At 33.1% G+C, this 25,839-nt stretch overlaps 1 protein-coding gene across 1 annotated transcript in view; it reads right to left on the bottom strand.

The window, feature by feature from the left end:
- LOC125048612 overlaps positions 1–25,839 on the bottom strand; it is a 114,245-nt gene that overhangs the window by 64,750 nt on the left and 23,656 nt on the right. The window contains exon 2 of the mRNA XM_047647363.1: positions 15,270–15,308. The gene's annotated coding sequence lies outside the window, so the exon portion shown is untranslated. The remainder of the gene's footprint in view (positions 1–15,269; positions 15,309–25,839) is intronic.

Here is a 25,839-nt window from a genome sequence, read left to right as displayed (position 1 = left end):
TCGATGTTCGTCTCAGCCGGGGATCGAAAACGGGACCCATGGATTCGCAGCCAGGGGTACTAACCACTAGACCAATGAGTCGTCAAAAATCAATATAAGTACAATGCAACAGGAAATTTGTTATCTATAGCCATTTGAGGAAGACTCCAACTCCTATGGTCCTATCATAGGCACCAGCTTCTCACAAAGATGGTAATTAGGTTCAGTGCTACGTAGTAGTACTGCAGCTATTTACCTGTAAAATGCAATACTGTGAAGAGGCAAATAAAACTATTAAACTTTAAACTTTGTATAATCTTTCAATAATCCAATTTGAATTCAACAATATTGTTTTCTTCAAAATATTTCTAACAAGAAAGAGTTATTATTATAGAATAGGAGTCAAGTTACTTCGTACACGACTCCCAACTCTAAGTCGTACGTTCATGTTATATAACACATCCCTAAAATGTCAGATATAACGTTGAAATGGTTATTCAATTAGCTTCGAATATTGGCAGATGATTGAACTAAACAACAGTCAGTCCGCGGTGAATATTGTTAGATGTTGCCCTAATAAAATCTGTTGTTGATTTATAAAACCAAATTAAATTCTTTTTTAAAAAGGACTTCCAGTTCCGGCCTAACTTTGGATACTGAAATATCCATTGCCCGGCACGCACCAGAATATCCGCCGACTGCTTGCTCTTTCCGTAGTTCCAAATTTCTTGTGCTTAAAGTGCTTGAAGTTGGGCTTTGCACCAATCGGTTTGTCTTAGTACCCAATTAATACTTGTAAGGAAATAGCACGGTTTAAGTTAAGGAAACAAATACCGAGGCATATGTTAGGCACAGTAGGCCCTTATATGCCCGTTACGAAAAATCAAGGACAAAGAAACTGAAATCTAATGAACCTAGTCTTGTAGCACCAATGGTTTTAGATTATTCCTAAATTCAACATAAACTTAGCGTAATACAAGTTGACAAACACGCCATAAGTTAAATTGTTTGTGAGTGCTTTCGCCACGTTAACACTAAGTAATTAGTAATTAGCAATTACTGTAGTTAATAAGCAAGCTTACTTAAGCTTAATTGATTTGAGAAGGCACAATTTCACAAACATACCACGTACTTATCGACTGTTTAACATTACAACATGGCATGATAATTTCATTGCGTTATTTACGAGAAAAACAAAAAGCAAAAAATTATTTCAAATGTAACGATTATTCCTAAATAGAGTCAATTAATTAGAAGTATATTCGAGTTTCCATCTGACAACTAGGAATTAGTATGTCATGTTGTTAATTTAACGCTCCCGAGGGAGGGCTGACAGTTACCAGTTTTTTAAAGATTATGGTAAAAGTGTTAAAATAAAATAGCGCTTCTGTCATAGCCCAGAGGTTTTATGTTCCTGACAGAACTCTGATGTTCTGTACTTTTTTCTTCTTGGATAATTTTTTTCCTTAAGCCCCAATATTGGTTATCAGCCTCACATATGACGCTGATTTAGAGTCTGTATGGAATGCAAGCCTTTCAGTGCACCGTGATTTTAAAGTGGGACCTCAGGGTAATAGAGTTGTTACAATCATGGTTTTCTAAATATCATTGTATCATTTCTAAATATTATCATATCATCATATCAATATCATAACAGAAACTTAAATTGTATACCTTACTTTTATATCTCTACTAGCTGCCCCGCGAACTTCGTTTCTCCTGAATGTGATTTTTAGTACATACCAACATAGAACACTTTGCTATGCTACCCCAGAGACTGTTCGGTTTTCCTGAATGAAAACGCTTTTATTTTCTTTTTTATTCTCACTATATCAGATAAATTATTGGGTATATTTCGAAATTAAAGTAATATACCAAGCGCACGTAATCCATCAACCCAAGGGCCGAGTAGAAACAATTTCGTAACAGTTGGTAAAAATTAATCTATCAATGCCATGCAGTTATAATAAACTCAAAAATATTTCCATAGAACATTACACAACATCAGTAACATTCAACTGTGAAAGCAACGCAAAAACAAAAGTGAGAAAGATGAAAGTATGATCGAATTTTTTTCGCAATCTTCCCAGACCTTTACAATGGCGTTTGTAAATAAAACGAGATAACGTAATATTCATGACGATCTCGTGCATAAGTAATGAAAGTGTTGCGCCATCGCTCATAGAAGTTTTGAACTTAATTTTGCAGTAATTAATTAAACGTTTTCACTTTCGTTTGACGCTCAGCGTGAGAATACGCAACGCTTTTGGTGTGGGCGCCATTCACGAACTTTTTGTAATGCGCTTAGTTCTATATAATATAAAACAGGTGTTGAAATGTCAAGAACACGACTTCTAGCGGTTCCGGATCGTATTGTTTTAGCGGAGAATACATATGTTCTCACTTTTTCTAGAGGAAATGATTTATTAAAAATTCACTTTGGACGTTTCCCTTTGGTTACTACCTATATACTGTTCCTATTCGCTTAGCTCCTTCTCTATCTTCCTTTAAATCTCTATTGTACAAACAGTACCTATCCACATCGTATCCCTAACTTTCGTACTGACGTGAGACTGATCTAAAATTGTATGTATGTATTGTATGTATTCTGTATTTAGCACTTCTTGCTTACCTTATCTAATGTAGTATTTTTTTTTTCAACAGTGGTGAACTGGAATTGATCGCTCTAAAGCGATAAGGCCGCCAGGAGGACTACCACTAGGATTCTGCTAGTATCCTAGTAGTATAATGGAATTGTAATTTATTAACAACAACTAACAACCCAAGCTGAGCTGTAAAGGCTCTTAAGGCCAACAGCGAGATTCCATTAAAAAAAAATAACAACAACTCAAATATTGATCTTATCAAAAGTTCTGCCGTTTATGTGTACAAGCGTAAAGATTTCACGCGCGATTAGAGTTTCCTATATATAATTTTCCATACATATTGTAATATTTCCATATTTCTTATCTCGTCTTGCAATTCCTTCCTATGAATTCCAGCAAAGGGCATACGAGGACGAGATGGTAGCAGGTAGCCGTATGAGGCTAACGAAATGTCAATCTAAACTTGTTTAGCTGGACCTCGCAAGCAACGATGTCAAATGTCAAAGTGCTTGTAAACACTTCAGATTGTAACAATTTCCTACGCTTAAATGGTAGTATGTAATATTTGACAAAAGAAGAGTGACTTTTGATCTCATTTTCGAAACTAAATCTAAACTCTGAATCTTAACCGTCTTATGGTCGTGAATGTATGTATGCATTTGTGTATGTATGTATGTGTGTTTGCGTGTGTGTGTGTGTGTGTGTGTGTGTGTGTGTGTGTAGGTATGGTGGACTCAGTTTCCGCACTTAGACAGCCATTTGGACGCTTCGAGGATTTCTGCTTGGTGGGAAGTCATAGCCACGCACTCCAAGCCTACGTGGGTGACTGATTCCTCTGCACATGGGACTGTCACGTCAAAGATAAAGAGGAGTTTATTTAGGAGACAGGGGGCCGGTGATTGTTCCTATTGGTCCCTCATGGTCTTAATAATCGAAAAATACAATATCTTCTTCAAAAACACAATCTAAAATTATATTAATCAAGATCACATATCATTTAATCAGCGATCTTTCTCCGTGGATATAAGATAATATTTTGCATAATTGTTTGTATTAGAAATAACATGACCAAGTACTTTAATTTTCCAATGTCTTGTATTGTACATCAGCTTAGTGTAAGAAGAATAAATCATTTTTAATACAATATTACCGAAACCAAAATGCACTGTTAAGTATAAAAGAAATTGTATGAGAGTTTCTTGTTAATATACTGGAAACTATCCACTGGATACAAATCAATAAGAAATGTGTATACACACACACATTTTTTATAATCGAACTAGGCCTGATCAATACTGATACTTTATACTTTGGACAATAGAAACAATTGATAGTAAAAAATCTCAAGGTTATTTCATTTCCTAACCCGACACAATGACAAGCGAAAGTGAATTAACTTCAGTCATTCATAGCAATTACGATTTAATTACTTTGATAATGTGGACAAAATGAATTATTGACACCTGCGGCTAACCAGATAAGCGGTTCCTTATTGGCTTTGTTTTTATAATTATCCATTGTTTCATATTTGCATAATGATTTATATTAAATTGTTTTTAATTAAACTAATTAACACAATAGAAATTTCACATCCGTGACGTGAAAAAAATTAAATGACAGAAGGATTTATAGTCCGGATGTAATTGTTACGCAGATAACCGAACCAAGGACTCCTTATGAGCCACAGAGACAGTAAATCTTTTTATATCAAAAAGCTAACCAATCTCCATGTCAAAACCATGCGATTTAGACAGTTTAAAAAAAATCAGTGGCGCTACAACTTTTTTAGGTCTGGGCCTCAGATTTCAGTATCTGTTTCATGATCATTTGGTTATCTAACAGGCATGCAGGTGATCAGCCTCTTTTGCCAGACGCACGCCGTCGACTTCTTGGATCAAAGGTAAGCCGGTTTCCTCACGATGTTTTCCTTCACGGTTCGAGCGAATGTTTAATGCGCACATTGAAAGAAAGTCCATTGGTGCACAGCCGGGGATCGAACCTACGACCTCAGGGATGAGAGTCGCACGCTGAAGCCAACACTGCTCTATTCTCAATTAAGACAGTTTGATTTGATAAAAAGTATTACTGAAGCTCAGAGATATCATCAGACAGTCTGCCAACGGAATTCCATTATCAAATACTAAATTGAAGTGTTGAATACGTGGAGCAAGTGAACTTGTAGGAGACTCATAAGGAATGCGTACAAATGCCAAGCTTAGCCCATAAACGATGCTTGAAATGTCGGAATCGTGATTTTTGCGGAGTAATATTTCACAACTCTGTGTTATATGAACTTGTGTACGTTATTGTAATAACGGCAAAATATATTACATACAGTTTTAATCTACTGTTAGCCAAATAAATATTAAGATCGCTGTAAGATGTTATTTATGGTTTTCTACACACATACACACACATTGATATACACATTTTACATTTAATTTCTAATAAGATATGCTTAAAATATTATTGAATATAAAATGTGACCAAGAGATTCTGTTACATTTGCACAATACTATTAGTTTAAATCAATAAGTCCAAAAATTCGATAGGCTTCATGAATAACTTTACCCATTTTCAATAAGAATTTAAACTTATTTAATAATATTATCGGCCCAGTGGCTTTGGCAGATTTTTGGGCGACAAATACAAAAAACTAAAATCTGAGACCAAAACCTAAAGGTTGTAGCGCCACTGGTTTTTATCTTCTGAACCTGTTTGATAAGATCTAAAATTTCTAACATTATAAGATTTAAAATTTAAGAAAACATATAGGTATTTATAAACTTATATTCATAACAAAATAGCAATGATTTGCTAACATAAATAGCGAAAATAAATTTGCGTAAATATATATAATAAAATCTTTCTTTCCACGCAATGATTATCTCACTTTATACCTCAAAATGCAAACTCAATTTCGAAAGGGACTACACAGAACTGCAGAGCTATCTAACTAATGGTTTTATAATGGAATCATAATGCTATAAGGCACCAAGGAAAGTAGGCGAGGTCATTTAAATGAGATTGTAGTCATTTTATCCACTTCCTATCCGCAATTTACATGCAACAATGGAAATTTCTATGTGTAGAAACTACGAGTATATTTAACACTTTTAAGGTTAAGTGATAGAAACTTAAGTTCTAGGTTCTAGATTAAAATACCAGTCGTATATGCAAGTAGCTTTATATCAAAAGTCCTACACCATGGGAAGTTTACAGAATAATCAATGTTCAGACAATTATACCACTATTTTCGATAACTAACACCAAAGCTTGCGAAGATTAGCCGTTATAGGCTTATCGCAAAATACGTAAGACACAAGCTTATAGTAATAGTAATAAAAAAAAGTCAAACATCTGACAACTGAAAAAGAAAAAATATGTATTATATATTTTTTATGTATCTACTAGCTATTCCCTGCCGCGTCATTGTGATTTAATGGTTGAGAAATGAGAAACAAAACAAAACATTTCATATAAGTTTAATTTTGCAATACTTGTGGAAAAAAAAATAAAAAAACAAGAAAACAATCCCTGATGCGGATTATATATCATGCTAAAATTTGAGCTCGATCGATGCAGAACTTTTTGAGTTTTTGAAGCGTACACAAACCAACATAATATTTTTATATATATAGATATAACACGCTCTCCAGAAATGCGTGAATAACCGGATCTCAAACGCTACTTAGAGATTTGGAGAAGCCGCCAAGATTGTAACTAAAGATACGAATATTGGCTTGAAATGATTTTTATTAAAAAGTCTTCATTAGGTTTATTAGAGACATTATTTTATTTTTTATTAGAAGAAGAATTATTTTATTTTATTATTATTATTATTTATTATAATAACTAAATGCAAAAATAATAGAAAAAAACTTGACAATAATAATAATAATTGAAAATTGACAGAAGCCAAAAACAAACTACGCCGTAGTAAAGCAAAAAATATCCACACTATTAATTGCCCTTTAATGGCCGCCATTTTTAATCTATTCACTTGAAGAATTCGCCTTGGTCACGGCTGACCTCCCAACACGGAAGAAAGGTAACAAGCTCCAATTACCTACTTCTTTTGTTTCAATATCAATATCGGTCTGATCCTATTTTTTGTACGTCTGCGCAAAGTCCAACCAAACATTATTAATATTTTAAATTTAATTTGTCACGTTGAATGTTTCCTTATTTTTTCTTTAGTAAAAAATATTGCCGCGTAAAATACATAAAAACACGGTTTGCATTTCAAGTTTTAAACTTTTTATGTTGGCAATGAGGATTGTAAAAAAGGCTACGTTAAAAGCCTTCATAGCTACCTTTGGATCGCTGTAACGTTCTGAATATTATTCCTTCGCAGTAATTTAATGGGATGTTTGGGCATTACGCACTAAATTATGAAAACGAAGTTTATAATTCGTTTATAGAAATCAAAAACAAACATTCAGAAATAAAATAAACAAACCAATAATTATTCTATAATTCCCAAATATTCTTCAAGAAATTCATAAAATTAACAATTCACAGTATCGAGTAATTATCACCTCATGTAAAGCAAACTTTTTGTGACTTATTTACTTAACGGTAAAGTTAAAAGGGACACAACGGCACATGGTTGACGTCATGCTATTTAAAGTATTACACATAAAATAATATGTATTATTGAAAATTTAATCGTAATCCAAAAGTATTTATTCATGGGCATTATCTTAATAACTAGTATTGTTATAACCAACACACAGACATACAGTATTTACAATATTCTTAACCTACATAATAATAATAATGATAATTAAAAATATATAATGAAAAAAGGTCACCGACACTATCTACCAGGCGCGAACTTTTAACTAGCGCCTGTGCACTTGAACCCCACGAGCCAAGAGTCTCTACTCCAATGGGAACGTAATCAAAGTTGGAGGAACGACTCTTATTTTTATGCCGTTTATTATTTACTACTACTTTGCGCCAGATTTTGTGCTTATCAGAGGGAGGTAAGACGGGGCTACCGTGGCCACACAATTAGTATCCCATACCAAAGCCGGTCCCATCCTTGTGTTACTAACCATATTTATAGTATAGTCTAGATTGTTAGACCGTATAGTCGGAAATAACATATTTTATTTGAATGTTTGCAGTTAATTGCCGAATCTAAGAACCTTGCATTCACGTACAACGTACTGATTAGTGATAACTCGTGAAGTGGTCACGCGATCTTTTGCAATATTGGAATTATGTTATTACCACCGCTCTGACCTTATCTTAAATCTGACTAGAGTAAAATAATTAATTTTCTATTGTTGTATATTAATAAGGCAGCGTGGCGTTCCATCTCTTGAAGTCTGTTGAAAGACGGACATTAGACGACTGATAATAGTACCTCTGGATGAATGTTTAAAATAAACAGAATCCTATACGAATGTTGCTGTTTTAATACTGTATTTTAATAAAAAGATAATATATACATTTGTGTATGTTCTATAATATAAATAATATTTATTATTCAGTTGGTTCTGGGCAGTAAAAGAATATTTATTTGCGGTCGTTAATTTCTCTAAGAATCCCTCCACCATACGTGTTCAACATGAATTACCTTAATAATTCGCCAAAGTTTCGGGTTTTACTATAACACTACTTATGAGGATTGGAGGTTGATATTTTCCACCTCGCCATAGTGGATATGATGAGGAAATATTTGAAGGGGTTGGATCTTGAAATCGATCGCCTGAATCTGATGATACTGATTATGCAGGAGTCTTGGGGGACCTTCATTGGAACACCTCCAAGTGATTTTTTCTGCCGGAAGCGCGTTAAAGTATTTTTTTTTTTAATTTTTTTTAAAGTTTTGTGTAATGTATTGAAATTTGTAAACAATCCGCCATTTTCTACTTTTCTATTGGTTTTAAGAGATGTGACATTCTCGGTAAATTATTCCATAACCCTGTCGTTTGTTTAATGTCAAATTTCAGTTCCCTTTATTTTTTTCCTTTTGTCTATTAATGTACTTACTTATGTTTTCTGTTTCATATTCATATATTGTTTATCTATGTAATTTAAGTGTTTTGTTTTATAATATGTATTTTAGTTGTAAGATTACTAATAAATAAATAAAATAAGCCCATATACATATGATAATGTCATATAAGTTTCAATGTTGCGCTTGTATAAATGACAGGTACTAGAAACGCAAGAACTTGAATTGTCAAGTCCGTACCGTAAATATTTCTCATGCTATTTATAAAATACTTAAACCACTTCTTGCTCGTTTTATTCTGGTTGCTCGGCGATTAATTGAGTTTATATAAATAATTGTAGAACGAACGGATAAACTTGATTCATTTGCAGCTGTCAGCTTAAAAAGATTAATAAATATGTTTAGGATTTTGAACACACATTTAAAAGAATTGAATTTAACTCACTGTTAGTTTAAATTTATAAAATTATCTAATACTTTTGTGCCGTAATACCTCAGGCAATCTTCTTTTCACGAGCCTTTAAATTTAAAACAAAACACAAAGTGATGTATCGTTTCGCTCGATTATCGTTGGTTAAACGAAATGTCAAAGACTATGGGCGTATATGTCATTAGGCAAGAGATACCAAGCATAATATTTACATTTTTTTTGACATTCATTTGTCAGTCCAGGACCATTTACCGAAAGGAACATTAAACCTTAGGGATTCTATATCTATCTATATATATAAAAGAAAGTCGTGTTTGTTACAACACTTATAACTCGAGAACGGCTGGACCGATTGCCATGGTTTTTGATTTGTTGGATTTGTTTCCGTCCCGAATAGCAGAATAAGCAATAAAATATCAGATAAATTATCGAATAACAATAAATAAATTAATTAATTTTACGAATGCAAAAACCATATGGTGCCATCTGTTGACAAAACTACGCATCATTTTACGTCGAATTCGTGTCAGTTCAAGAAATTCCGATCTTGAGGTGAATGAGGAGATGCATAACCATGCTTTGATCCTGATCAAAAGATGTTGGATATCAGAAAGTGCTTAACATGCAGTATCGCCATATTGACGCTAGAGAGAAGATGCCTAATGTGTAAAACTGCCATTCTTCTTTCGCAATGGCAAGCAATAAAACGTTTCTGTATTTGCAAAAAAGTTGTATTAATGTAATACTTAACATTAATGAAATCCTAAAATAAGTTAAATTAAAGTAACAACGATATTATAAGGTTGTAGGGCGGAACGAAGTTAGCCAGGTCAGCTAGTTTGAAATTAAATTAAACTACGCATCTAATCATTATTATAACTACTTACGGAACTACGGTCACTAATTAAGTTACACAAGGTTTATTGAACATGGTATAATAATTTTCCCTAAACCATTGTATAATTTTAAAGTTTTGAAGAACTGTTATAAAAAAATTACACTTAAACTTAGTCATTAAAATAACCTTTAAGCTTGTAACAAAAAATGTGTAATTTAAAAAATTTGACACTATAATACTAGGATTTTTGATGGGCACAAAAGAAAATTGTGTATTATTTATTATACGCTGGAGTTACAGTTGACCTCGAGGCCAATCCCCTACTCGCTGGACCGATCAAGTAAAGGCCATTACGGGTCTTACTATCACGAGGAAGTTGTGTGGTGCCACTAACAAGACATTCAGAAATGAAGAGTGCGACTGAAGAAGAAGGAATTATACGTATATAGTGTCTTTGATATCTTCTTCATATATATAAATTACGTGTCACGTTGTTTCTCCGTTATGGACTCCTAAACTACCGAACCGATATCAATCAAATTTGCACACCGTGTGTAGTTTGATCCAACTTAAAAGATAGGATAGCTTACATCTCAATTTATACCCGCAATATTATTTTATTGCAAAATATTAGTTTTTATTTGATAGTCATAATTCTAACAGATGGCGCTGTGTTGAAAGTACCAACGTTTCACATAAGCTACAATTGAATGGCATAACCACCAAAAAAGCATGGTGGTCCCCATGACTGGTGTTCTCCTACCGTTTCCCTTGAATAGTTTGCTACTATGTAATATAACAAAAACCTTAGCAACGCTTGGCCGGTTGCTAGTAGATTTATATAAATTATGAATAGACGAAGACTAAAGATTATTCACTGACTTTAATCAGTCGTTAGCTAATCGAGTATTAAATTTCGACGTAATAATTAAATGCACTCTGAGTAAGGCTGTACGCAAAAATAATGAACATAAAGCACCATCTACAAGCCGTATGTAATGCTATCCACTATAATAACATATCCACCATTGAAGCAAGATTGTAATTACACATAGATAAACTAATAATAATCACGGATTTGCATTTACACTAATGCAAATGGACATCTCCGGCTAGACATAGATTATGAGTTTGACGGACAGCCCTGATGCATGTTTCGTAGGAAGTAATTGACGTGAGTGACAGTAGACAAGGATGAGCAATGATTTGACAGCTTAGACTTTAGGTATCTATAACTTATAAGCCCTTTACCAGTATGGGTAAACAATAATAATCAAGTTTATTTGCCTCTTCAAAATATAGCATTTTACAGGTCTATATAATAAAACAATAGAAGTCCTGTCACAGGTCACCGGCAAATGTTAAACCATTTTGCACTAGCGGTTATTTTTAGGTCACAAATTTATTTATTTTCAGGCGAACCAGATTTTTAAAGCGTAAAGTTTCTAAGTCGCAAAGCAATGATTCTTAAAATTTAATTCAAATCAACACAGTAAAGCTTGTATGTATATCTATATTTATTATATACCTAAGACCGTATTCAACGAAGGGCGGTTCGAATCGTCGACGATCAAGCTTATTTTAAGGCAGTTTTCGCCGCGCACTATATGGAACCAGCTGCCCACTGAAGTATTTCCGAACCAATTCGACTAAGGGTACTTCAAGAAAAGAGAGTACCAATTCTTAAAAAGCCGACAACGCACTTGCGAGCCCTCTAGCATTGAGAGTGTCCAGGCGGCGGTATCACTTAACATCAGGTGAGCATCCAGTCCGTTTGCACTCTGTTCTAAGAAAGAAAGGAGACCAATATTATCGGTGTAATGTTAAATACACCAGTTATAAATTTCTTAAAAAACACTATACTAAACTTGTACAACCGTTTCGCTTCAGATTTCTTCATCTTTTTTTTTTAAGGCGAGAAGATGATTAGCCGTCTGAGTCTTACGCCCTTGACTTACGGACTGAACATGCCGGTCCACAGGTTTCCTTCACTATACGAGCAGAACGATTGATGCACACCGCTGTACTATGTGCACACGGTGTAATGATAACACTACTTTTATTACCAAATCTAAAAACCTAAACCCTAATTATACCAAATTAGACAAGCGTATAACCATCACGCCAATTTTGAAAGTCATTAAAGGAATAATGATGAACTATCGAACTGCATGCTATCGTGCTTATAATAAGACCCTCAGGGTAAACGGAACACAAGCAAGAGTCCACTTAATTTGGAAATCATCTTGAAAAGCAATTTACATAAATTGTATTGTTCGCATAATATTCGGTAGCAACATTTTCTCTTTCTTTATTATCAAAGAATATCTAATACAGAAATTCTCGTGTCACAATGTTCGTTCCGATACTCCTCCGAAACGGCTCAAACGATTCTTATGATATTGTTTATACTTATTCAGTAAGTTTGAGAATTGGCTACTGTCTATCTATCAAACACCTAAGTGATAAGCGGTGTCCACCCCAAATTTTTATTTTTATTTTTTAACAATTTTATTTTGTTTTTTTATGATAGAGCATACAAACATACATCAACCCCAAATTTTCACCCCTCTACGATCAACCCTCTATTTTTATTAAAGTAGGTAGTTATTTTTATTGAACTAAAAAAAGGTTTCCTAGAAATAATATATATGGTAAAACAACGTTTGCCGGGTCAGCTAGTTATATAATAATTATTTCTATTACTAACAACAAGTTTGTTAAACGAAATAAATAACTCAAAATTCAATTTCAAATTCAATAAAAAAAATCGCTTGTCTGTAAAGTCGGTTTACTGACGATAGTTGAACGTGACAACGTCATAAAAAAATATTGATGGGATGGTTGCATTTAAAAAAAAAAAATTAATTTAATTTGTTTGATAGGTATTTTGTATGGATATAGAGAAGGAGGTAAATGGAAATCACAATTGAATCAATCAAGTTACATTTATTTGTACGCATTATACAATTATGTCAATTTTAAATGGAACGCCTCAGAGCGAGGTAACGCCGCATGAGTCATGTTTTTTCGTGCGTGCAGCCGGCTCCATCGATATATAAGACGTTGTCACGTCAAAAATCAATATAGTTATTTAACTATATTAATCAAATAAATGTAATATATAACTGTTGGTCTAAATATGCTCTAAGGATTACTGTCTTTCATATACCTTTCTTCTTTTAGAAGCATTTATCCAATGATACATGGGTGTGTGCCGTTACTAGCCAAAAAACCTTTCTCGCCCGCAGGCATATTGTGTGCGCGCCACGATATTGTGAGCTGAAAGCCTACATTAAGAGGCTTTTTATGTAACTACGTGAATAAGATATTTTTGACTCAAACTCATTTAATCTATATATATAAAAATGAAACCCGTTTTCCGTTGTCACGACATAACATGAAAACGGCTTGACCGATTAGCCTGATTCTTTTTTTATAATATTCCTTGAAGTACGAGGATGGTTCTTACGGAGAGAAAAATTAAAAAAAAAAATGAGTGAAAAAGTCTAAAAACAACACTTTTCTATATTCCCATACAAAATATTCATAATAATATTTAAAGGCAATTTGAACTTTAATACCATATCATAAAGTTCAAGTGTTAGTGGAGGGGTTCCGGGAAGGTAAATTTTTATTTTTTGACATAATGTATTTGTTGTATTATCCACTTTCTTTTTTTTATCTAACTAGCTAGACCGGTGTCCCGAATAGCAGAATAAGTATTTAAAAAAATTAAGCATCGACTGTTAGGCGGTACGATGTTCGCCAGGCCAGCTAGTAATTCATAATCTTATTTTATAATTTAAAGATTTTTATGTGTATCTAAAGCCATCAAGCAGAGTTGGGCGTTATGGATGTTTTTTTTAGATGCGCAATTAACATTTTCCCGAACGGCAAATTACTGTGGAGAAACAGGCAAGTCTACCTGAAAATTGTCTAAGACCTACAACGCACTAGCGGCTGGCCGTAATGCGGTGTGCCGCTGCGGCGGGCCGCACATCGATTATTACATGAAACCGCACGATAACAACGCACTGACTTGCGGTCAACCGTCAACCGCTCCGGTTGAATTGGAGCTGCGGCGAGCCGCACCGGTTGAATGATGCGGCGCGCCGCGTCCCCTCCACGCACTCGGCGCGGTTAGCCGTCCTACCTACGTCATCACATATAATTATTTAACAAATGTAAACAAAATATTGTAAACCTATTTTAAAAGAGTAAAAATTACAAAAAATAAATATGTTTATTATGGAACATAAGATACATGTATCACTTATTCCACGTCATTAAATTTGAATTTGTAATATTTCAAGAAGCACTGACGAGTGACGATGGCGGCAGACCGCAATAGGACCGCAATAGGGACGGTTAGCCGGAATACGGCATGCCGCTACGGCAGACCGTATATACTGCGGCCTGCCGCAGCGGCACACCGCATCACGGCCAGCCGCTAGTGCGTTGTAGGCCTAAGAAGAACAAAAGGGGGTATAAATTTGTCGAATCACAGCGCCTTTATACAGCTCCAATTTTTTTTCTATCGTTCTTTACAACTTGTTTGTAGTACCTACTTCAAGTAATATTAAGGAGACTATTATGGCTCTTAAAAAAAATTAAAAAATCTGATAATGTAATTACATGCACGATGTAAATTATATTGTTTCAGCTCCCAGTGAGATATCACATTAGGTTTAGGTTTTTATTTATTCTAAGTAGCGTTTGTGTTTTGGATGAGCTTATAAGCTAAACAATAATGTTACACAGAAGAATAAAGACACAAGACACTTTCATACATTTCACAAATCATTTACTTAATTTATATGGGGTTAAAGAGCATGCGCCATTATTGCATGGTACACAATTACCGAGTGATGAAAATATGTAGAAAAAAAATTGGACCCATTTTAATGTGGAATTCGACAAATTTACCCATAAGAGATGCAGGTACAAGGTAGGTATATAAGACGCCACTGGATTATTATGTATAAAAAGTTTGGCAAACCCAATGTCAAGAGCAGGTTTTGAAATTTTTTCTACTCTCACGACCTTTCCGAAAGAATATATAATTAATAGATTGGCACTATCTGTTCTTGACATTTAACGCGTCCGCGTCATAGCTTTTATTTAGGTACCTTTTATTCGATAGTTTGTAAATAAATTAATACTGTATTTTTATTTTTAGTAATAATTTAAATCGTTATTTAATCAGTCAGTTCAATTTAGTAATTAAACGGCGATCTCTGAGTTGTTCATTGCACCTTTAACACAACACAGCATTTTCCTTGGACCCCAAATTGTGTACAAATCTATGTATCGTAAAAATCAAAAACATTTCGCATTACTGTCTTTGGTAATAGTCATTTGTATTCGAAACCAAATATTAAAATTATCACACATATATACAAAAAGGTGATGTAATTCGAGGTTAAAAAACAAAGGTCTTACCTTGAACGTAAAGAGAGGTGCTAACTTCAGCAGAAAAATCTGAAATAAAAAGATAATATTATTATTTATTTTAAATAAAAGCTTGGTCGGAAACAACATTTCTATACGATATTTTGAAACAATTTAAACAACAGTGTTCCTATAATCCCAAACGAAGGTATCGTTATTACTTTCAATTAAAAAATATTCGTAGGCATGTACGACACGAAAAAAAAGGGTGCGTGTACTTTGTACGCGCGTAAGAAGTTATACTTCTTTGGCATTATTAAAAATAGTTTTTGATTGCATGCAAATAATTAATTACAATTAAATAATCAAAGACTGGAAAAGGAGTCATTATAGTCAATAAAATTCAGTTTACATTTGAAAAAATTAAATAAATAAATATTTATTATTATTCTCTTACATTAAGTGTAACATAAATTCTATTATTATTCGAATGTTGTTTTTAAATTATGTCCAATGCCGTCCAATCTTCCGTGGGCAACTTCATTCTGTTAATTTTGTGTAACGGTGCGCGCGCATCGTAAAATGTCACTCTCATAAATTTTTCATAACGTGCCTAAAGAAGTATAACTTAAAAAATGTTCGACTATAGTAACAACAGATTTTTATAGGAATAACTTGATATTACTTGAATAGCAGTATATCTAAAAATAAACAAAAGTACTAATTGTTTCTTTCTGTATACAAATTAAATGGAAAATTGACGTTCGATCTGTCAAAAACTACAACTATCGTATTGACGTATAATTCGTAAGTAAAACTACTTCAAAGTATGAGTGATCTGTATCCGTCTCCTAACACTCCTAGCACTAATGCTTTTGAATTTGACAATAAATGTTTATAGTCTGTTGCACTTTAAACTTAAATGTCAAATGTCAGCTACATCTATAAATTAAACGAAATCTCATGTGAACTGTCACAATACTAATTTTAAAATTCTAATTCTGTGCCTGTGGTGAGTACAGAAATTCCACAGTTATTTCAGGAAATAATACGTCATAAATAACATCTCACGTAAACACGCCCAACCAAATTAGGTAACGCAATGCAACATTGCTTTATTGAAAGTGAAAATAACGAAAGTAACAGGTGATCAGACAGGTTTGGTGATTTTGACAAAGCCGTACGTGAGATGAGAATATGCTATTCCGTATGTGGGACAGAGATAGTTTATTTATTAAATAACTATCAGCGTTATGTAATCGGACATGTTTTGGCGCAATTAATATGCATGTTGTTTAATCTGTCAGTCAGTTCAATTACAATAATCATACCTATTTGGACATCCCGTTTCTCACGAATTGTAGGAAACATTATAGAGTATACAGAACTAACGCTTAAATATTTTTATATTACGTAAAGTAATAATATGCGCTAAGAATAATGAAATTTTATTTATAATTTAAAACTCCATTATTAGTGTGAAAACTTGTGTTAATCGTGACTTTTCCCATTCATTCATTTCATTCCATTTGTACCTTCTTTCCGAAGAACGCGTTTTGGTCAAAGCTAACCGATGTCCAGATTGAGCATTCTGATAAACGAGCTAGGTCTGGATATCCTTAGTTTCTCACTGTTTTTGTAATTTTAATTACTTTATTTAATATTTGTATTATTTATTCGCGTATGTCATGACTGCCTATAAATACTTGTCCTAAAAATTGTATATTGTGGTTCTTTTACCAACATATCAGAGTGCCGAGCGCTGGCATAAAATTATAATATTGAAACAAATTTAACAAGTAATGAACAATGATATCGGTCCTGTATGATATAATATCAAACATATATTATTAAAGCTCTCAAGCTAGATCTTAAAGAAGGGCACGTGCGAACCTGATTTTCCCGCACGTCAAAAAGGTATTGGACTTTGGACTCATACTTCGCGCTAAAATTTCTGAATCGTATAAGTATAGTAGTAGTCTATTTAAATTAAATAATATAATAGTCTATTTAAAATAGCATTTACTTGGGTAATAAAATCTCAAATGTTCAATTTCAAAGACATAATCATAGATCAATATTAAATAAAGTATAAACTAATATCTGCATAGTAATAATCATAATTATTAAAAATGGATAAGTAGAAAACAAAAATAAATCTAAAAAGTTTGGTCCCTGAGGCAGTGTACCTTAATGCTGTCAGCAATTCCTCGCGGTATTGCGATAATATTACTATGTAGTTGTATATAATCTATATTTGTATGTAATTAAATCATATATCTTCAATGTGTTACTGGTGCAATGATAAACCTAAATATGCTTCTATTATAAAGAATAAAACATCTTATAATTGTTTAGTTACGCGAACGTAATCTCAGTAGTACACTGACACCGGACGTATTCTAAAGGCGCGAAGCGGAAATGCTAACGAAATAATTTTACGACTATAATGAAATTAATCCATCCATTAATCCAATTGTTTCTTCCGTATGGAAACGACCAATGACGAATAGGTTCTATTTGAACAATAACTGAAGTATTATAAAAAAGCTTTTCTAAAGCTTTAGTCTTTCTACGTACTGTACTTTATTGGGTACTACGTGCGACCAGAAAATGTTTTAATTTTGATGTAAAAGCAGGCCTACTTTGAGACATGACATGACATTAAAAAGCCGGCAACGCACCCTGTGTGACACGCACGAAGAGTCCATGGGCGACAGTATCACTTAACATCAGATGAGCCTCCTGTATGTTTGCCCCCTTTTTATAACAAAAAAATTACAATTTTCACCCTTAACTGTTAAATTAAATTCAAGAAATAACAGAAAAAACTACGACACACAGGTAAGAAAAGTGTGTCGTGTGTATGTAACTTTTCGTGTTAAGTAAGAAAAGTAACGTATAAAAACGACTAAACTATGAATAACTCAATGATAAAATTGACCTGTTAATTGATTTGTCAATTCAACAGCCTCCGCTTATAACATAGACCATTGCCCACAGGCATGATCATAAGACGTTGAACTCATACGCATATTGAATTCTAATCGTTGTAACCAGTAATTAACTCTTGCGCACCATACTAACGTCTGAACTGATTCACTGAACTACATCAATATTGGTTATATAAAATTTTTAATTACTCAATTCCGTGTCTAATAAAGGGGGTTACACAAATACATCGTGGTTTTGCAGAAACGATTTTTGACTTCATCAGATCGAAAATGGCCATGCATTGATATAATAGTTGTTTTTTTTTTAATGGCTCTGGCACGATTTGTGCATTAGCCAGCGTCAAGTATAGGATTTTTTATAATTCGTGCTTGTCTTTAGAAATTCGACCGTGTCCTCCATGTACGGTTTAGGCACTCGCCCGGTACCGCACAACCCTCCCGCATACCCCTCACCTAGCTGCCACTTAATAAGACCGCTAGGCTATGAGGCCCCTAAATAATAGTTGTTTAAATGTTGTATTAGATTTTAACAGTCGTACGGTGAAGAAAAATCACCTTTACCTATCACAGACCCAAAGAGTCGACGGCGAATGTCAGGCCACAGAAGGTTTATCACCGACTAGAAACAACAAATGATGACGAAACAGATAATCTATAAATAAAGAAAACTGAGGCCTAGAAGGTACCTAGAAGGTAGTAGGACGGACTTTTTGTATAAGATTATTACAATGATTTGTTCTGATTTTTTTTCTTATTTTTTTTCTTGTATTTTTTAGGGGAGAAAAATCGTAATTTATACACCAATAATACATTATGTCTTAATTTTTTTATTAATTTACTATTAAGTTTGATATGGAAGAGCTGGGAACCCCACAGGTATTTTTTTTATTGAAAAGCTTCCCAAATCTTACACATTATAATGAATTGTCGTCAAATGAATAAACATATGTTATATATTTATTATTAATCTAAAATACGAGCCGTAATTACGGTAGTCGATTGTTTAACGACATTTCATAGAAAAATATATACAACATGTTAATTGTAATTAAACTAATCGATAGTGTATCGATTAGTAGTGTCTTAATGAGCTATGGAAGCAGAGTTGGGTGCGGCAGTATTCAAATTTTATGTAACTTTTTTGAACATTCATTAGCCGACCGTATTTATCTTAAACATAAACGGAAAACAATTATAACATTAACATAACGTTGCATAACTATATCCGGCTTGAACAAGTTTAATTCGACAATTATCTACTTACTGTGAAATGAAATTAGATACTTCTGATTGCTGTATTTATAATAATTATAACGCAATGTTTTAACTCTTTAAGAGATCTTATCTTCAACTTTAAGGATTCTGTAATACTAGTTTATACTTAATAAAATAATTGCTACAATTTATTTGTTTGCGTATTAAAACCTTGTGAGTGAAACGAAATAGAATCTCAATCATACCTATATTATTTATTCTATGTCTGTATTTCTCTCTATTGTTAACTCAAAACTCACCCACCGTAACCGTCATAACAAAAACAGAAAATAAAAAGGGTCTTAGTGTTATTAAAATCATTAACGTTAAAACATACAAATCGAACTCTTATAGCTTTTATGTGATGAAGACAATAATATTATTTTTAAACAAATTCGAAACGATAAATTTTGAAATATCAAATCAATAAGTGGCTTTTTGTTTAAGTGATGTCAAGGTAAGAAGAAAATAAATAGACTTCCATAATTTATTTGTATTAACAATAGTTACATTATTATCTATACATATATAGCCACAAAGCATTGAAGTGAAACGCAATAATAATATTAGCGTCACGAAGATGTGCAGCGTTTTTGTCGAAAAAAAGGAAGAGAGCGATTGAGACCGATTCAGAGAGATTGAGAAGGGCAAATTACCTTGTAGAAATTCTGTTTTTTAAATTAAAATTTCGTAAAGAGAATTTATGAAATATTAGTATTTTATATTTTATGCAAAATAATTTATTGACGTCTCCAATGACGAATTGAAAATTAAAATGCCACGTGTTTTTATTATCGAAGAAATAAATTAAAAAAAATATATTATTTGTATTAATTTTCGACACTTAATATTTTAATGACAATTAAATTCATTAAATTCCTAACATATCTTCCTTTTCCCTCTAAGTCTCAGAAATCTAATGTTTTAGATTTGTATAAATATGAACAAGACTTAAAAATCAGTTTGCCAAAGAAGTTTCACTTCTGACATGTGTACTTTGTACGCACGCACTTTTTTTGTTATATGGTAATGACAAGTAAAGTCGATTTTACGCATAAAAATTCAAAATTCAAGCAAATGTGAAGTGCAAGGAAAATTCGCCTTGTTAATAAACCTTTTGTTCTATTCGAAGCTCTGACGGAGACAGCTTTTCTTTTGTTCTTAGCGATCTAGAAACTAGCCAATAGAAAACCACTTTCATTATCTATTTAACCAAATTTAATCCACGCGTAATGTCATTTTCACGTGCTTTCTATTCACATATTGTCAATGACGATGCGTTGTGTATTGAAAATGACCCTATGGTACATAGGATTTTATTCCGTTTGTAATCGTGTTAAAGATTATATTTGCGTGTATGACCTAAATTGCGCTGTGTAATTTAATAGTCTTTAAAAGTCAGGCGATATATAACGTAGATTTTTAGTTTTTCATCTTTCCAGACTTAGTATTCATTTCCCTTTATTGTCGAATGGCAAAAAAACATTTAACGGTTTTAAAAAGTGAAACCTGCTAGGTATATTAGGACGTGGTAGGTATTCCGTGAACCACTTTTTACAAGTATTAAAAATGTAGAAAATATAGTCTATAGAGATCTATGTACACTCTCGAAAGTTTGGGTCAATAGTTTTCGAGATACAGCACATTTTCAAAAACGGCAAATATAACATTGTTATTTATACAAACACATTGAAAAACAAAGTTATTTTTTGCTGGCTAAAATGATTTTATAAATTGGAAAGGTTATATATACCACAAATCTTGTTGCAATGAAATCAGGGGTTCGACTTGCAATTTGCCACTTTATATCACTATAATAGAAGAATTTAAAAACATTGAAATGAGGTCAAAGTTTAGAGAACTTATTCAAATATACTATGTTTGTACGTGCTACATTTTTGTTATTGCTATAATAAACTATAATAAGCATGACATTTTATAGACAAGTTAATAATCACGTTACACTCAGTTATTTCATCCATTATACGTTTAACTATTTAATAACAGAATCGCGTGTGATGGTTGGGTTATCTGTGCAAAGAAAAAAACAACGTGTCATACTATTTAACGTCTAGCGAACCTATACCACAGTTTATGATTGTTTGTTTAATGTTTAAGCGTTTTTTACTCGGCATAATGTGTTCGATACTCAAGTTGCTTATATTTTTCTGTGCGCTTAACTTGCTCGTACAAAATCGCAAAAAGACAGAGTTCATTTTTGTTTCTATATTTTAGAGAAACCATTTTACCCGAAGTTACATAGTTTTATATTAGTAGAGCAACTTGACATCGACATAACATTTATTACTAACAAAAACACATACACATAAACACACAAAATAACAATAATCAAAGAAAATATAATGAGTGATATAATTTTTTTTTCCTTTCCCATTCGGTTCGTTTCAAGTGTGTAATGCGTGTGTGCTGTGGTTGTAATTGGCCCTGGCTCAGCATTATGCTGAGGAGCAGAATGTTCCATAGCTAAAAACGAATATTTTTATTTAAATAGCTTATTTTCTTCTTGCTTTAGCTATCCAGTGGTATAATTTAATTCTGGGTGCAGAGAATAGATTCGAAACTAAACTAAACTGTATTTGTTATTATTAGGTTTTATGGATTACATACGTATACATGAAATAGAACTGTCAACCCTATGTCTAAAAGTTTAGCGGCTTTATACACTTTACTTTTTACATTACCCATAGTTGATTTTAATATCTGACCGGTTATGAATGATACATGAAACAATGTTTAAAAACACTGATAATTATTTACGAGTTCAATGTCTATGTAAAAATAAAAATAAGTGAAACTTTGAAGGTGTCAGAAATCATTTCTGAATAATTTACATAACAATTTAAAACACTTGTAAAGCTAGACGTGGTAAGATTTTCTAACGCATGAAATTGTGTCACACAAAAGAATTAACAAAGAGACACGTACAAAAATACTACACTAGGAACTATACGCGGTAATAAAACGTGGTCGTACGATGTTTAGTTGGTCTGAGGTCGGAAATATGGTTTAAAAAGTTCTGTAACTAGGTCTAGAACTATAACTCCATGGAACAATAAGTAGTAAGCTATGCATCTATTTCAAGGCCAGCAATCAGATTCGGGGTACGCGAAACAATGTTTTTATATAGCAAACAGGCAGGAGGCTCATCTGATGTTAAGTAATATCTCCGTACATAAACACATTGCCAGAGGGCTCGCAAGTGCGTTGCCGGCTTTGTAATGTTTAATATACGTGGTGTGTGCTAACTATTAAGCCGGTACCAACTAAGTAGAATTTAAACAACGCTTAGACTGAGTACTTGTGATTTGATAGTATAGTAGACTAAAATTAAAAAATGCTCCGTTGTTCCGCTTTAAGACTTTTGGTAATAACTTTGAGACAATTTGTCGATCTCAATTCAAATGAACACGTTTAAACAGGCAACGCAATCGCTACTAAATGGCCCTCATTTGACTTCTTATAAGGAAGGTTTTCGTCTGGCTTGTTCCCGTCCTACAAAGACACATTTTACGTAAAGATATTTCACGCAGTATATCTCCACGATACATACGCGAAGATTCGAAATCGACACAAGTCAGGCCTCAATTGTTAGACAAATATGTACCAACATACTACAATGGCGGGTGAAAGTTATGCTTCCTTTTTCTCACAAGATATCTTCATACGATTGAGCCACGGAAACACGTAAGATCGTTTCACTAATTAGTTTTTGTTACAATCATGTCCGTAATAACTGTTATAACTGCTTTACGCATAACAGTATGTAAATTAAAGCATTGGCACGTATTACTCATTTCTTAATAAAACAAAGAAATTATTTTTTGAAACAAAGAAATTTCTATTTAAAGAAGCTATTAGGAATGTTAAACATTTTGTGGACGTTATCACTGTTCATTTATAAAAAAAATATATTATGAAATTCTCGTGCAACAATGTTCGTTCCCATACTCCTCCGAAGCTCGACCGATTCTTATGAAATTTTTTATGCATATTCAGTAAGTCTGAGAATCGGTTACTATCTATCTTTCAAACCCCTAATTGACAATTTTTTTAATGATACAGGATACAAAAATACAAACAACCCTTAATTTTCATCTACCCTCTACGATCAACCCTTATTTTTTATTTGTAAGTTAAGAACTTATAACTTAAACTCTGAGGTTTATACAGAGAAAATCCCGAACAGTCTCTGGGGTAGCATAGCAAAATGTTCCATGTTGGTATGTATTAAAAAGATAGGCTCCGATGTCAAATTAAAGTATTATTTTAAGATATAGTTGTGAAATTTAACAAATCCTTCGCTATATTGATGTCCTGTTTTTGCATATTAAAGATAAATTAAATATTCAGTGACCTGAATTTCCCAAGACTGAATACGAATTTTCTTTCGTCATCGACCTTGAGTAAAGGCCTCTATCGTGTATTTGAATACCTATGCCTAACCACCCTGGCCTTATGTGACCCCTGAATGCTAATAAAACATACGAATAATGTTAATACTCGGAACAAACGCAGGCTGCAATTGCCCCGTACTAGACTATCAAAAGTTAGTAATTATTTTATGGGAAAAGAATACTTTTCTTTAAAGAAATCTCTGCCTTTTAATAAATTTAAGAAATGTATTATAAAAAAGCTATGTAAAAAGGCTTACTATAAAGTTAACGATTATCTAGTTGATACAAGGGCCTGGGACTAGTGCTCGACAGGCTACTTCTAATTATTTTCGATATTTGTTATAAAATAAGTGTTGTTTGATAATTTGCTATTTTAAAAGAGTACCGTGAGTTTTTTACGCCCGCTTTTTCTCTCGGCCTACACCCTGGCTTCTTTGCCGATGAGTAGGGATGTCTATTTAAAATGACGTGGAATAAGTGATACACCCGATATCTATTTATGTACACCGGATCTCGGCGTTGCTTATTACTCTATTTATCTCATTTAAAAAAAACATAATTTATGTTCATAAGTCTTGATGTTCAACCAATAATTTAAATTAACCATGCATTAGTGTTGCAATTCATTTCGATCCAGTCACACTCCACCCGCTTAATATCGGTTACAGTGACAGTAACTCGAGATGAAACACGATAGTACTTACAGTTAAAATGGAATCCAATCTTATGCGTTTCGCAAGGTAAAAGTAATGTATGGGTACTGTTATGATTGTATTTCGCGTCTGGCCTAAATAATTTACTAATGTATGGAGGTGATCCGTACAGTTTCCGATTACATTTCTTCATTATTATTATAAAAGAATTTCCCAAGTCCCCGAAGTTCAATTAGGGTCCCATTTCCGTTTCCCGGGTTACTAAGGTGTTGTCATTTCTGTGACAGCCCAAGTGTCAATTACGGTAATCAATCAGGCGCATTGAATAAAGTTTTAAAGTATAAATACTTTTTTGTATACAAAAGACTGTTTATGTACAATTAACACTGGTTGGTGAGAAACAAGTCGTATCAATGTGTAGGTATGTCAGCCTATGTCAAATTTAGCACGGTTTTTGACATACGGAAATCACTTAGCGCTATGTTTCTCTTAACAAATCTGTATAAACCCCAGGAAGAGTTCGACTTGTCAGGCTTAACGTAACTTCAATAAAACAAATGAAGAAATGCGGATATTTCTTTAATTACAAATCAACTATCAAATCGTTTTTATGTATTTGTAACTCCTAATGGTTCGTATTTATTTATTACAAAACACATAAAAAATAATTAATTCATAATTATATAACAAGTCTGGTATACGCTTGTCTAGCTACATAATTTCCGTTACTTTATTGTTATATCTTATTATTATCATAAAAATTGTTTACTCGACAAAATGTATGGAAATGTTCTAACAATATTTTATTGTTCGCGTTTGTTTTATGTTTATTGTTGCAATAGAAATATTGTGTTCACATCATTCTGACTTTAAATACTTCAAGTAATTATAGTAAACTAAATGTTTAATAATAGCAATGAAATAACTCCTGTAACACAAATAGTAGGCGTCCATGAACACTGCAAGCGCATATATTAATTATACCTTTTAATATAAGGGTCAAATCACATTCTCACGATCAACAATCCTTTGCCATGACATTGACACCTAAACCGCAGCCGGATCTCAAAACTGGTCAAATCGAAACGATCTCATACACCCCAGTATAAACTTGAAAATAGCTACGAGTACTTCACTTGGTCACGGCGGCGAATCTATTGGAACTGGCCATGCACAGATACAGGTGCACTCTTCAACTATCCAACCCTGTCCTTTACAGGAAAGGAAGACTCAATATTAATAAAATATACTGTGACCGTTGCTTTAGTATTCAAAAATGGCAAGTCATCGAACGCTTTAGAAAGAAGTCAATCAATTATTCAAACATACAAATATTGCATTGATT

This window comes from Pieris napi, chromosome 4 (genome assembly GCF_905475465.1).
Source record: "Pieris napi chromosome 4, ilPieNapi1.2, whole genome shotgun sequence".
Taxonomy (NCBI): domain Eukaryota; kingdom Metazoa; phylum Arthropoda; class Insecta; order Lepidoptera; family Pieridae; genus Pieris; species Pieris napi.
This window is presented reverse-complemented; position numbering and strand designations above follow the sequence as displayed.